Consider the following 14,418-nt stretch of genomic DNA (forward strand, 5'->3'; position numbering starts at 1 on the left):
AAGTTAGCCATATTGCATCTCTGTGCTAAACTTTCTGCCTGTGTAGAAACCCATCTATACATAGACTAGCAAGGAACAAACCCTTGTGTTCCTAATGCTTGTCATTCAAAGCCCTAACTAAGATTTTTTTGCTTTATCCCTTATTTTCATCCACAACCAACTTAGCACTGTACATCCTCCCATTTAGAATCTCTGATCCCCACTTCTGCTCTACTCTCTGCAACCTCTTTTTGGTTGTTAGCAAAATCTCTTTCATTATTCCTCCTACTCTTCTACCTATGACATTATTTGAAATCTAACTTTCCCTTCAAGATATGACATCAAAGGATTATAGAATTTCAAGGTTATGTGAGACCTCAGGAACAATCTCTTTTAAGTAATACCTAAAAAATCATAGGATCATAGATCTAAAGTAGGAAGGAGACTATAGCAGCAACCTTACCAAATTTCCCTTTATTAAAAAAAAATATTAAAACTGAAAGAGATTAAGTCACTTATGCAAGGTCACATTGCCACTAAGTATCACAGGCAATATTTAAATCCAAGTCTTTTGATTCCAGAACCTTTTAATTTCAATTGAACTAGACTGACTTTACCCTTCACCTCAAAAAACAAAACAAAACAAAACAAACAAACAAAAAACAAAACAAAACAAAACAAAACAAAACAAAACAAAACAAAAAAACCCTCCAAAATGTACACTTCCACAATTCATAAAAATCACATAATCTAAAAGTGTATAGTGACTTCATAGTTCATTTATTTCAAACTATACTTGTTCAAGGATACTCTCTCACACATACTTGACAAAGCATCATCCAGCTTTTTGAAAGCTGACTTTCTTCTTACATGTGTTAAAATACAGAGGATCAAGAGGAAGAGACAGTTTATTTTTCGATCCTTCCCCACTTCCATTTCCAGGTCTTGCTCTGTTATCATCCCTCAACAATTTTTCCTTCTTTGTAGTCTTGAAATTCAATTATAGGAGCCTGTCCAGAACTTTGTGGTTGTCATTGACCAATGTCTTGGGTACTCTCCTCCCTTTCAAAATTATTCAGCACTCACTCCAGTCTTCTTCTTCAACCAAAACTTTATCCTCATAATTGGGGATTGAAATGGCCATGTTGATAACCCTTCTAACACCATGAATGTCAAATTCCTAACTACCTTAACCTCCAACAACATTCTCCCTCAGTTCAGCCATTATTTTTTGTCAGCATTAAAAATCGTTCTATGATCCAAAATTCTGATGCCCAGTCTCCTATCACTCTCTATTACTCCCCCTAAACCAGCTCTCTTTCCTCAGTCCCTCCTTATATAAGATTCTCTTTGTTTTCTGAACAATCTTGATCTTAAAGTCAGCCATATTAAGAAGACAATATCTTTAATTGTGGAAAAATATATAGAAGAATCGCATGTTCAACATACTGGATTACTTGCCATCTAGGGGAGGGGATGGAAAGAAGGGAAGGAAAAATTATAATACAAGGTTTTACAAATATGAATGTTGAAAATTATCTATGAATATGTTTGAAAATAAAAAACCTTTAATTAAAAAAGAGAAGATATCTTCTATTCTGGTAATAACTTGTCTCCTTGTTGTCTTACTATAATGGACAATTAGCACCAAAGATGGATCGTTTCAACCATGGAATTTGTTACCACTCCCCCATTAGTCAGCCATACTGATTTAGAAAGGGATGTTAGCATAGTAACTCTTCCCATCTTTCTCTTCATTCTTTCTTGAGGTAATAGATGGTACTGCTCTTATAGATATGTCCCTTACATCCCATCCTCTTCTTTTTCCTTTGGGATGCTTTTTCATTGCATCCACCATTCCTGTTCTCATTCTGTGTTTCTGTGTTTGTGTGTATTTATGTGTGTCTCTATATGTCTCTGTCTCTGTCTCTCTGTCTTTCTCTCCCTCCCTCTCTCTTTTTCTTTTTTCCTTTCCTTCCTAGCTCTCTTCTCTTCTCTTCTCTTTTCTCACTCTCCCCCCCATAAACCTACTCCAACAAAACTTTCACTAGATTTGAATAAATGATAAAGAAATTCAAAAAAAAGCTATAGTCAGTTATTTCCTTCAGGTCAGATCTGACAAAAAACAAACAAACCAACAAACAAACAAACAAAAAAAAAAAAAAACAAATAAATAAATCAGTCTGAACTGCACAGGAAAATGAGAAAGTTGGTCCTACCAGCAATGCCAGTGCTAGCACAGGGCAGTATACTAATAAAACCACAGATAGATCATGTATAATTCCTAAGGATATAGGACTGAAAACAAAACAAGAGTAGACACTAGTATGAGAAGTTTTCTTCATGGTCAGAAAACACTAGGGTAGAAATTTTGGAGTGCCACTATGCTCTAATCAGGAAAGCCCAAGGTCAAGAACTTTGAAGTGAAGTTCTTCTTTTAATATTTCCTATTTGTTTTATAATGGTTGGTAGTTGGTGGTTGTCTTTTGTTCTCAAAGAGGATCATAATGACATCACTATATTAGAGTCGAGTTATAATGTTTCTGACTTTGGCTGATCATACCAATACGAGCTTGGAATGCTCTGCCATAAGTCAGACATAAATAGTTTGTATGAACATTTAGGGTGGCTTCTTTAACCTTGCAATCTTGTTTTTGTTCTGAGCTAATTCACTTCTGCTTCGCTCATAGAACACAGAAATTTCTCTAACAAAGACACACCATGCTGAGCAATCCTGTATCAATGTCTCCCATGTCATACAATCAATTCTAAATTTTTACGAGAAATCCTGACAATATCATTGTATCACTATTTCTGACCTCCTTGTGAGCGCTTGTTCTGTGTGAGTTCTCCATAAAATAATCTTTTTGGCAAGCTTACATTTGGCATTTTGAATACTATGACCAGCCCAATAGAGTTGTGCTCTCTGTGGTAGAATTGGAATGGCTGGAAATTTAATTTGTAACAAGACATTAATGTCTGGTATCTTATCCTGCCAGGTGATCTTTAGAATCTTCCTAAGCCAATTCTAATGGAAGCATTCAGTTTCCTGGCATGGCTCTGATATATAATCCAGGTTTCATAGGCATATAAGAATGAAATCAGCACAATGACTGTAGATCTTCAGTTTAGCAGTCAAGATAATACTTCTCTTTGCCCACACTTGCTTTCAGAGCCTCTTGACACTGACCTAGCTCTGGCAATGTGTGTGTTGATCTTATTATCAACATAGACATTCCTGGTAAGTTTACTGCCAAGGTAAAACAACTTATTCAGAGCCTCCATTTGCTGTAAGTGATGGTTCTACATATGGATGGTGTGGTGCTGATTGATAGAAAATCTGTGTTTTGTTGGTGGTTTTAGACAAAAAATAAAATACAAGCAACAGAGAATCAATCTATACTTTGTTGAATCTCAGCTTCAGAGGCTGTATTGAGAGCACAATCATCTGAAAAGAAAAAAAATCACTCACCAACACTCACATCTTTTTTTATGACAAGAGGAAATTATGTCCCAGGAGTTCAAGAATGCCTCCATTTGTCCATCTTTATAAAGGTAAAGGGAATAGATGTTCCTGTGACAATCATGGAGGGTAGAGGGAATATTTCTCTCTTAGTCAATGATGGCAAGATTCTTGCCAAAGTCCTTAACAGGCTAATCCTACACTTGGAAAAAGGTCACTTATCCAAAAGCCAGTGTAACTTCAGAAGAGGCTGAACAACAGTCAATTAGGATGTTTGCTTCTAGACAACTCCAGGAAAATTATAAGGGGCAGAACAAAGCTCTGTATACATTTGTAGATCTAACCAAGACCTTTGATATCATCAGTCATGAAGGTTTATAGAAAATTATGTCAAAATTTTGTTGATCAGAGAAATTCATCAGTGTAGTACATCATTTTCATAATGGCATGCTTGCCTCGGTTCGACAATGAACAATGTGTGTGAACTTTTCCAGATATCAATGGAGTGAAACAAGATTGTATGCTTGCTCCCATGCTTTTTACCATGATGTTTTCAGGAATGTTTTCAAATGCTTTTAAGGAGGACAAACATGGAATCAAAATCAGCTCCCACATTGATGATAAAATGTATAATATAGCTTGTTTGTATGCATTATTTTTTGCTTCTTGTGTTCTTCATTAGAGTATGAGTTTCTTGAGGGCACCACCTGTTTTATTTTCTTCTTCTTGTAGTATCCCCAGCATTTATCACATTGTAACATGATATTTCATTAATAAATATTTATTTATTGGTAAACTGAATGTTTAGTGATTTGAAATTTGGGGATATTTTAAGAATGGAATCATTTTATAGAGGAGCCTCTTTTTTGGGGAATTTTCATAATTTTATTATAACTTTTTTATTGACAGAACATATGTTTGGGTAATTTTTTACAACATTATTGCTTGCACTCACTTCTGTTCCAATTTTTCCCTTCCCTACCTCCACCCCCTCCCCTAGATGATAAGTAGTCTTATATGTGTTAAATATGTTATAGTATATCCTATATACAATATATGTGTGTAGGACCGAACAGTTCTCTTGTTGCACAGGGAGAATTGGATTCAGAAGATAAAAAAAATAACCTGGGAAGAAAAACAAAAATGCAAACAGTTTACACTTATTTCCCAGTGTTCCTTTTCTGGGTGAGCTGATTCTGTCCACCATTGATCAATTGGATCTGAGTTAAATCTTCTTTGTCGAAAATATCCACTTCCATCAGAATACATCCTCATAGTATGGCTGTTGAAGTGTATAATGATCTGCTGGTTCTGCTCATTTCACTCAGCATCAGTTCATGTAAGTCTCTCCAAGCCTCTCTGTATTCATCCTGCTGGTCATTTCTTACAGAACAATATTATTCCATAACATTCATATACCATAATTTATTCAGCCATTCTCCAATTGATGGGTATTGATTCATTTTCCAGTTTCTAGCCGCTACAAAAAGGGCTGCCACAAACATTTTGGCACATACAGGTCCCTTTCCCTTCTTTAGTATTCCTTTTGGATATAAGCCCAGAGGAGCCTCTTTTTTAAGAGTACACACTTATTCAAGATTTATCAATCAGAAAGGGTTTAAAGTACGAGAGCATAGCTAACAGCATGATTTTTTTTCCCTACTCTCTAAACACTTCAAGAAATTCTATGAAGATCTTACCCAGATTCTTGTCCTTACAGTTTTGGATAAACTATTTTATTTTGGGTGAAAACATATATTTTGGCAACCACTTGCAAAATTAATTTGCAGATGAGGAAACTGAGGCAGACAGGGAAGGTCAATAAGCTTTCCCAAGGTCACACAGCTAGTATTGTCTAAATTTATATTTTAACTCAGTTCTTCCTGACTCCACATCTAGCATTCTATCCACTATTCCAATCATCTGACTATGACGGAGAATTTAAGAATAATTATGAGATTTTATAAGTTAAAATGAGAAAAGTAAATGGTGGTTCTATTAATACAAAGAGCTAAAAATAATACCAGGGATTTTGTGAAATAGAAACTTCTTGAATATTATTGTTTTTAAATATCTCTTATAGTGGTTGTCATAAAATAAAAGAGCCTAAAAATATGCCATTTGCTAGTGGATGGTGCCATCAAGTTAAAGTATTCAGAAGCAATATAGCATGTTCAATAAGAAATATAGATAAAGCTAATTATTTCTAAGATAGTACCATTGAATGTAATAGCTAAATCTATAATGAGTGTATTTATAGACAGAGATTATAAAAACATAGGGGAATTTGCTCTTATTCAAAATTCATAAGATTTGAGCTTTGAGTTTCTAAATCTTTGAAATGTTTCTGAATGTCCATCAATATTCTCAAAAGCAGATTAAAAAAAAAAGACACTTATTTTCAAAAGCTACAAAAAAAAAAAACCCTAAGCATTGTAGTACATTGCAATTTTAATGTCTCATTACGTTTTATCTCAAACTGAGAAACTTTTCAGCTATATGTTTGAAAGAACACACACACATATATATTTTACATATAGCATATAGAATTGTATATATTTATATAGTATATACTTTGTAATATATAGATATGCATGTGTATGCACATATATTCATATGTCTGTGAGTATAAACTTATAAAACTTCCCTATGACTTATTTTGAATATATATACATATACACACTCATATATACTTTATATATGCATATGTATTATAATATTCTTAAAATTAATATGAAGCACTGTCAATTTAGCAATCTTATTATTTGTGCAATCACTATCAATGATTATTTGTTAAAAAGGCCACCTTTACTGCATTCAGCTTTCCAGGAGTATATTGTTGTCAGAGAAATCAATAGAAAATAACATTGAAATCATTTTTTAATGGTTCTAGCACAACTTAGATAATGAATTGTTAAACCTGATATAGATTTCAATTTTCTAGATATTTTAAACTTAAGTTTCTATAAAATGGATAATTCAAAATAACTTCCATCATAGTTCATGCCTTCCTCTTTCCTTCCATCATTTCTTCCCTCTTCCTTCATTTTCTGCTCTCTCTCTGTCTCTGCCTCTCTGTTTTTGTCCATCTCCGTCTTTGTGTCTGTCTGTTTCTTTCTCTCATACCCCTAATTTCCACAAATCTTGTCCTCTCCAGTATAAGAATCCCTTTTCCCTTCCCTTAAGCTACTCTTCATAACAGTGTTCATCTGACTCCCTTCTTTCCCTTAATTGTAAGAGGTTTTTTTGACTCTTTATGTGTCTAATTTATTCCATTTTACCTCCATTTTCCTCTTCTTCAAGTACAATCCCTTTTTCATCTCTAGTTTTTTTTTATATCATTACAATAAAATCAAATTATACCATATCCTCTAAGTGTATCCATAACAGAGAAACAGTTATCAAGAGTTAAACATATCATCTTCCTATATATGGAATGTAAATTTTAATTTTTAAAAGAAAGTTTTTTTCTTTCCTTTTTATCTTTCCATGCTTCTTTTGAGTAATATATTTGAAGATCAAATTTTCTGTTCAGCTTTGGTGTTTTCATCAGAAATAAATGAAATATACCTGTTTCATTGAATTTTCATCTTTTCCCCTGAAAGAAAATGCTAAATTTTGTTGGATAGTTGATTTTTGGCTCCAATCTAAGATTTTCCGTGTCCTTTGATCTTGTAAAGTGGAAGCTCCTAAGTCTTGGGTAATTCTGATTGTGTCTCCATGATATTTGAATTGTATTTTTCTGGCTACTTGCAATATGTTCTCCTTGATCTGATAATTCTGAAATTTGGCAATGATATTCCATGGAGTTTTCATTTTGGGGTCTCTTTCAGGAGGTGATTGATAAATTCTTTCAATGGCTTTTTACATTTTGGTTCTAAGACATCAGGCAGGTTTTTTTTAATTTGGATTATTTCCTAAAAAATATTATCCAGGCTCTTTTTCCCCTCATGGTTTTTATTCTTACATTGTCTCTCCTGAATCTATTTTCCAGGTCAGTTGTTTTTCCAAAGAGGTATTTTATATCTTCTCTCAGTTTTTCCATTTTTTTGGTTTTGTTTCTCTTATTCTCAATGTATCATTGACTCATTCACTTCTATTTGTTAAATTCTAATTTTTTAGTACATTATTTTCTTAATTTAGTTTTTTGTCTTCTTTTGCATTTGGCTAATTGAAATTTTAAATAGGTTGTTTTGTTTATTTGGGTTTTTTCCATTTCACAAGTTCTTTTTTCAATGAGTTAGTTTCTTTTTCCATTTCTTCACATCTATTTTATAGGGAGTTTTATGCTATTTTTAAGGAGTTTTCTTCAGATTACTTTGTGCTTCCTTTTTCAAACTCTCCATTAAAGCTCTCATTTCCTTTTCCCATTTTCCTTTTAACTTCTTTTTAAGATCTTTTTTGAATTCTTTCAAACAAGCCTTGTAAAATGGAAAGCAACTCATATCACCCTTTGGGGCTTCATCTGGAGATGTTTTGCTTTTAGTGTCCTCAAAATTTGAAATCTGTTCTTCCCTATCTCCATAAAAACTATCTATGGTCAGAGCTCTTTTTGTTTTGCTTATTTTTAAAGGTTGTGGTCTGTCTTAGGGCACAGGAGAGATTGTACCAAGCTTCCTCTACAAGCAACAGAGGCTTCTTGCTGCGCTGGTTCTGATGTTACCAGCTTCCTTCCTGGACTGGGTGGGTCTGGCAAACTTCCACATTATTCTGAGGTTCAAGAGCTTTGCTGTTACATTAGATGTTTCACGGCTAAGTTTCATGGCTGATCCACTGGCTTCTGAATCAGGATAGCCTTGCTATATTTTGGCTAAGAACCACCAAGTAGATTCCCCTACCACATGGACACTTTACTGCTCTGTGTTCCTGTGCTACACCTACATTTGGCCATCTCCCCTCCTATTCCAATTGAAACACGTTTCTAATGTTCCTCCAAAATATATTCTGCTGGAAATTTGTTACACTCCAAATATTTGGGGGTACTGTCACTACAGAACTAGTTCAGAGGTTTGATCTTGTGTGGATCTGATGGAATCCAGGAACAGCTCAGACAAAAACCTGTCTACTCTCCACCTTTAGCTCCACTGCTAAAAATATTTTCTAGATTCTTTGCTCTGTAGATTACCAAAGTTCTTTATAATAACTGATAGCTTTTATTTATTGTTTAATATATTTTGTCTCATTTGATCCTCTGGAAATACTATGAGATATAGAGAACTCAGAATGAAACAGTGTTCTAAATCAGTTGTTCTTAGCCAATAGTCAATGAATACAAACACATACACATATACACTATATATGTGTATGAATATGTTTGTATATGAGTATATTTGTATATAAATATGTATAGTTATTTCTATTTCAAATAACTTATTTCCATCCTAATGCCTTATGCTTCATTTTATTAATTTAAAAATAATATTCTAAGACATCTATAAGTTTCATCAAACTGCCATAAGGATCCAGGGGGAAAAAATTGGTTTGAAAATTCTTCCTTTAGATAAAGTTTGCCAAGGAAAAAGATAGTGGAAATGTTGACTTTACTTTTGTTCTTGACACTAGGATCTGACTCTCAGCCCAAAATTCCTTTAGCATTGTTTTCTTTGTACAGAACTACACTACTGAAGCATAATAATCTTATAATCCACTAAAATGACATATCATTTTCAAATGAAACATTATGTAGATACTCCTCATCATTTTGTATTTATAAAGTAGATAAATTTAGCCTATGAATAAAATTTTATACTTCATTAAGCTTTATTCTAAAAATATGTGTGAGATAGACATCCTTCATAAGTTTCTATCATGTTCATATTTAATATTATTTCATCATCATTTTTATGGAATTCATTGACAAAAATGCTTAATTACCTATGTCTCAATTAGATATCTGGTGTATGTCAATTAAAAAAAAAAAAAGAAAAAGAAAAACATTCCTTCCAAGTTTCTGTTGATACTTTAAGTATGAGATGGAGGCAACAGTATTATTTTCTAGCTTTATTGTTCTCTACATTTCCTGTCCATTAACAAACCTATGCTTATTGGTTCATGGAAAATAATCACACAGTTTGGGTTATGATATCTTACTGGAAAGAGCATCTAAATGGATAAGATATCTGATCCATTTAAGTATTTGAAAAAATTCATCTTATTCAATTTGTCCTCATGCTTTAGCCTGTCAAGAAATTTATACATCCTAATTCTGTCATGAAACATGTCAGATATTCCTATTTGCTTTTGTCATCTATGAATTAGCATTAAACTATACAAAATTGAGGTTAGCTGACTAAACCACTCCACTAGAGACTTATTTTCATTAACCAGCCATTCAAACACTTATCCTTTCTACATCATGGGGATTAGGAATTCAATGCCCTGCAATTTGGAAAATCTGTGTAAGTCTTGTGGCCCTTCCTTCATACCACAGAAGAAATTGTATATATTTATGGTACTAAAGGATAAAATATGTTAATATTGCATAATATTACACATGTGTTTTATGTATTTTTGAGTTTCTAATTTTCCTTCCCCCCCACCCCATGGTTATCTGTGACTTCTACAAGACTATCAAAAAATTCCATTTAATTTCTCATGCTAACTTGTGATATATTGAAACTGATAGGAAAAGCCGACATATGGAAGGGAACAACTGTAGGTCTAAGTCCCTTTAATTCTATTCTTTATCATCTTTCTATCTTCCTCATACCAAAACATACTTTTCAAATACTTTGCTAAAAATTAAGATTTGACTAAACCAAATTTTTTTAGATTATGCTCTTGTATCACCTGTGCATGATATAAAATAAGACCAATAAAGCTCAAAGAATTAAATTGAATTTATTTGTTTACAGGATCTAAGATACTTTATATTTTAGAAATATATAAATCACAGTAGATCTGTGGATATGAAAATTATCTCAATTAAAATTGCATTTATTAAACTAAAACTATAAAACTATAATTCTAGATAATAAAATAAATATTCAGAACCAGGTCCTTTGAAGAGTCATTAAAAATCAGTGCCAAACTGAAAGTTCCCTAATAAAGTAGTCCAGGGATCTCTACTTGGTCTTGAATTTTTCTATTTTAATTAGCAGAGGTTTTTTTTTTTTTTTTTTTTTTTTTTTAATCTTTGTGCTGACATTAGTTTTTCTTGCCAACTTTCACTTATTCAAAGTTTTTTTTAAAACTGAAATAGATAGATAGATATAACTTATATCTATCAAACACATTTATTTTACCATTAATTTGAAATTTATGTCATAATTTAAGTAGAAAAACAAGAATTTTGTTTGGTTTTGTTTCCTTCTTTCTTTCATTTCTTCCTTCCTTCTTCTTTTCTCCCTTGCTTCCCCTCTCTTTTCTTTCCTTCCTTTCTTTTTTCCATCTTTTCTTCCTTCCTCTCTCTCTCCCTTTCTCTTCCTTCTTTTTCTCTCTTTTCTTTCTTTCCTTCTTTCTTTTTTCCTTCTTTCCTTCTTTCTTCTTCCCTCAATCCCTTTCTTTCTATATATTTATACAAATAAATATAGTTAAGTATACACACAGACACACACATGTTTATTCATACACATTATATATATATATATATATATACATACATATGAGTATAGAGAGATAGATGATAGATTTATATGTATAATCATACACATATACAATCATATATACCTATATAGGGTTGTATTATGCTTACTCTTCCTCCATTTTCTCTGGAAATAGTTAAATAATATTATCCTTTTTGGGTCCAAGTCTTTTCATATTTTTCTAAATGTACCAACACATCATTTTCTATGCCACAATAATATTCTAATCTTTTACTGTCTAGTTGTTTTAAATAGTCTAAAACAATATTAAGATGTCTGTCATAATATAATTTCCCCATTTTTCTCTTTTGATTAAATCTATTTTAACTTTAACTTTATCTGAGATCAAGGATTACTATCCATTCATTTTTCCTAATAAATTCTATTATTTTTGTGTTTGTGTATATCTTGTTTTCTTTCTCCTGATTCTCATATTTTACCTCTTGGCATGCCTTGCAATTACTTATCCTACTCTCCCATTCTTTCCCTTATCCTCTTCTCACACATCTTTTTTTAATCTATTCCCATTAATCTATACACTCCTCTATAAACACCCTCCCATCCTATTCTCTCTCTCATTTCTTTTGTGTGTGTGTGTGTGTGTGTGTGTGTGTGTGTGACATTTAGTTTTGTTTTTCATTTATTTAAAAACCTAAAGGAAAGATGAAGTTCTATTTCAAAGCAGCTACTCTACTACAAGGGTCAAATGGGAAGTTTACTGGAGTATCCTCAATATTCCTCTTTCCTGTTTTAATTTTAATACACATTGCTTTATGAATTATCTTGGGAGAGAAAAATCAGAACAAAAGGGAAAATGTATGGGAAAGAATAAAAAACAAAACCAAAAGCAAAAACAAAACAAAAAAAAAAAGCAAAAAAACAAAAAAAAAAAAACCTGGAGTCAACATAACATGTATTGATTTGCATTCAAACTCCATAGTTCTTTTTCCACATGCATTTGACATTTTCTATCCGAAGTCTATTGGGATTGCCTTAGATCACTGATCCACAAAGAAGAACCAAGTTTTTCATAGTTGATCATCTCACATTCTTGCTGTTATTGTGTAAAATGTATTCCTGATTCTGCTTATTTCACTCAGCAGTAGTTTATATAAATCTTTCCAGGCCTTTCTAAAAAAAGACTGATTCATCAATTTTTATAGAACAATAATATTCCATTACCTTTATATACTACAACTTATTCAGCCATTTCACAATTGATGGGCATCTACTCATTTTCCAATTCTTTGCTACCACAAAATGAGCTGCTACAAACATTTTTTTTTTTTTGCATTTGCAGATCCTTTTCCTTTTTTATGATTTCCTTGGGATACAGATGGGATATGTATGCATAATATTATAGCCCTTTGGGCATAGTTTCAAATTGCTCTCCACAGTGGTTGGATCATTTCACAACTCCACAACAATGCATTAGTGTCTCAGTTTTCCCACAATCCCCCTTTTATTTCTTTATAAATTTTGAAAAATTGTATATATATATATGTGCATATATATGTGTGTATATATATGTATATATGTGTGTATGTATACATATATGTGTGTATATATATAATGTTTCCCTCTTTAACCAATTGCTGATGTGAGTAGGATTTCAAAACCACTAGACTTTCTCCCCATTTAATTTTGTCAGTTCTTGCTCTCTCATTCATATAACATAATTACTGTCTTTAACCATTTCATATCAAGTTTTGCTTTTGAGAATCACAGCATCCTCGGAATCTGTTTTTTATGTAACATCTAAAAATTTCTTCTATTTCTTTTTCATTTTTCTTATTTGATTTTATCTCATAACTAGTTTTCCCTTGCTCAATGCAAGTTTTCAAGGAGGAATTTTCTTCCTTAAAATTCTCAATATCTTTCTCTAGTTGTTTGATTTTCTTTACATAATCTTGTTTTTCTTGGATTGTTCTTTTTTATTCTTCATCAATCACTCACATTTGATTTTTAAAGTCTTTTTGTTAAAGTTCTTCTATGAATTATTTGGGGACAGCTGTAATGTTCTCTCTAAAATGTAATGTTTTCTGTTGAGGTTTTCTTGAGGTCTCTGGAGGTAGCCTTCATTTCAGTTCAGTAATCACCACAAGTTACAACCAGGTGTTATCTCTTTCAAAGTCTTGTCTCCTTTCCTGGAGTTAGCTTTCTTAGAGGCCTATCTCTTTCCTTAGTTCCAAGAGCTTGAGTTCTTGCTGCCAGTCCTTTATGTTTTCTGCCTCTACCAGATTCTTGAGGTCCTTCTGAATGTGTCTTGGTTTCTGTGGGGAAGGCAGGAGGACTACTACTGTGGTCTCCATCTCCCAGTTCTGATTCTGGTTCAGTTTGTCTGAGCTTATATGCTCTCTTATCATAGGTGTGAATCTTGTGGAACTATATTAAGTACTAAGTACATGTACTGAAAAGGACCATGCTAAACAACCATTGTCTCTATCAATTTCAATTCCTCTGATGTAGCACCTTCTAAGAATCTTTGTTTCAAGTTCAGAGTCCTGACCCTTAACAGGCTCCTGACCATTTTACATTACTCTTTGGGGTAGAAAAAAATTTTTTTTTAATTTTATTTCAATATACTTGTCTGAAGATGAACTTATTCCCATACTAATTTTCTGTCATTGGGTTTCTTCTCCTTTTTCTTCTTTTTTTTTTTTGTAAAATCAGAGTTTGTTAGTGTATGCCTATGAGGGGTAATGGTGCCTTTAGCCTCAGGTTTTTCTTCTGTTCCCACCTCTGAGCTGGCACCCAAGAACTTCACTTTCCTATAAGTGCCTCTGGCCATTAGCATTCCTGCCCTGCTACTTATGCAGTCACTGGCCATATGCGGGTACTTTCTTGTCCAATCTCATCTTGGCAGCCCAGCTCTGCCTGTCATTCCTCATCAGTGAAAGTTCCCTTAATCTTCTCCAACTCAGACACCCAAATCCCCCTCACTGTCAGAGAAGTGACATTCTTTCCTATGAGTAGGTCAAGACTACTTCCCAACCCAATTAATCCCATGACTCACTGCTTGTTGTTTCAATAAAACTATGCTAAAGTGTTTACACTTAATTTGAACCAAATCTCTGTCCAGGTACCTTTTTTTTTCTTTGGATTTTCTCTAATTGTCTCAGAGGGACCACTATTTAGTTCCAACTCTTACTTGTTTCTAACTGGTCTATGTTCTCCCTGAAGTGTAAATGTATCTTGTTTGTAGAGGAAATTTATAAATTTATGTGAATTTTATATGAATTCTCTGACCTGCTTCACTATCTTTACAGAATCCACTCAATCATGTGGAGTTATATTTAGAAACCTAGTACAGTATACTCATTCATACTCTTAAAAAAATTAATGTATGAAAATCCAGATTCACAAAATAAATTAGAAGATAATTATACTCTA

General features: G+C 32.8%; 1 protein-coding gene across 1 annotated transcript in view; it reads left to right on the forward strand.

Annotated features, from left to right (window-relative positions):
- The window catches only part of SNTG1 (syntrophin gamma 1), an 813,750-nt gene that overhangs the window by 49,409 nt on the left and 749,923 nt on the right, over positions 1-14,418 (forward strand).

The sequence above is a fragment of the Sminthopsis crassicaudata genome, chromosome 1, assembly GCF_048593235.1.
Source record: "Sminthopsis crassicaudata isolate SCR6 chromosome 1, ASM4859323v1, whole genome shotgun sequence".
NCBI lineage: Eukaryota > Metazoa > Chordata > Mammalia > Dasyuromorphia > Dasyuridae > Sminthopsis > Sminthopsis crassicaudata.